The sequence below is a fragment of the Triticum aestivum genome, chromosome 5B (assembly GCF_018294505.1).
Source record: "Triticum aestivum cultivar Chinese Spring chromosome 5B, IWGSC CS RefSeq v2.1, whole genome shotgun sequence".
Taxonomy (NCBI): Eukaryota; Viridiplantae; Streptophyta; class Magnoliopsida; order Poales; family Poaceae; genus Triticum; species Triticum aestivum.
The window spans coordinates 361,423,621-361,425,366 of record NC_057807.1 but is presented as its reverse complement, the minus strand read 5'-3'; positions in this window follow the sequence as shown (position 1 = coordinate 361,425,366).

The following is a 1,746-nucleotide window of genomic DNA, read 5'->3' as shown; positions in this document are numbered from 1 at the left end:
GGAGTCGGCTTGGGCGACCGGGGAGTCGGCAGCCAGCAGTCGGCCTGGGCAGTCGGGGAGTCGGTAGCCAGTAGTCGGCCTGGTGGTGCAGTCGGCAGCGTGGAGTCGGCCTGGTGGTGCAGTCCGCAGCCTGTAGTCGGCCTGGGCGGCCGGGGAGTCGGACTAAGGGGCTTTGCTAGCCCCGATGTCTTGGAATATTGTCTTGCCGTCTTCGGGGTATCCGTGTCCAATTACTCCGACAACTTGTCCTTCCTTTCCGAATCTTTGCTTCTCCGTGAGGGTCTTCGTTCATAACGATCATCTCTACTCCTTCTCTCTCTTGGCGGTGATTCTTCTCTTCTACTTCTTCTCTTTGGAGAATCTTCTCTTCTTTTGTAGGGTGCCGTACACTCATTGGAATAGTGTCCGGGTCTCCCACAATTGTAGAAATTGCGCTCTCGACTGGAAGATCTCTTGTCATTGTAGGACCTTGACTTAGAGCTTCTTTCTTTGCTTCTACTCTTGTAGAATTTGTTGAAATTCTTCACCATTAAGCTGATTCTTCATTGAAGGTTTGTTTCTCACTTGATGATGTGGGGGCTAAACATGAGGCTTTGTAAGCACCACTTGACTTGTTGTGAAGTTCATCCTTATCCTTGAGTGACATCTCATGAGCAACAATTCTACCAATGACCTCCGTTGGCTTGAGATTCTTGTAATTGGGCATCATCTAAATTAATGTGCACATGGTATCATATTTTCCATCCAATGCTCTTAGGATCTTCTTGATGATGAATCTGTCGGTCATCTCTTCACTCCCTAAGCCGACAATCTCATTTGTGATAAGAGCAAGCCTAGAGTACATTTCAGCGATACCTTCACCATCCTTCATTTTGAACTTGTCAAGCTGACTTTGGAGCACATCCAACTTGGATTCCTTGACGGAGTCGGTACCTTCATGCATATCAACCAAAGTGTCCCAAATTTCCTTTGCATTCTCAAGACGGCTGATTTTGTTGAATTCTTTGGGGCACAATCCGTTGAAGGTGATATCACAAGCTCGAGCGTTGTATTGCAGCATCTTCAATTCTTCAGCATTAGCTTCACGGTTCGTCTCTCTCCCATCAAAGAATTCACCTTGCAAGCCAATACAAATAATAGCCCAAACGGCGGGGTTATGTCCAAGAATATGCATTTTCATCTTATGCTTCCAACTAGCAAAATTAGTTCCATCAAAGTAAGGACCTCTACGGTGATAATTTCCCTCGCTAGACACCATACTCTCCTAGGTTGTGAAACCAAGGCTATGGCCACCAAAAGCTATGGAAATCAAAGCAAATGGAGACCAAAGCTCTGATACCAGTTGTAGGACCTTGAAGTATGTCTAGAGGGGGGGGGGTGATTAGACTACTTGACCAATTAAAAACTTAACCTTTTCCCAGTTTTAGAGTTTGGTAGATTTTAGAAATCTTTGGAAAAGTCAAGCAATCATCACACAAATCAAGCAAGCATGCAAAGAGTATATAGGCAGCGGAAATTAAAGCATACAACTTGCAAGAAAGTAAAGGGAAGGGTTTGGAGGATTCAAACGCAGTTGGAGACACGGATGTTTTTGACGTGGTTCCGATAGGTGGTTCTATCGTACATCCACGTTGATGGAGACTTCAACCCACGAAGGGTAATGGCTGTGCGAGTCCACGGAGGGCTCCACCCAAGAAGGGTCCACGAAGAAGCAACCTTGTCTATCCCACCATGGCCGTCGCCCAC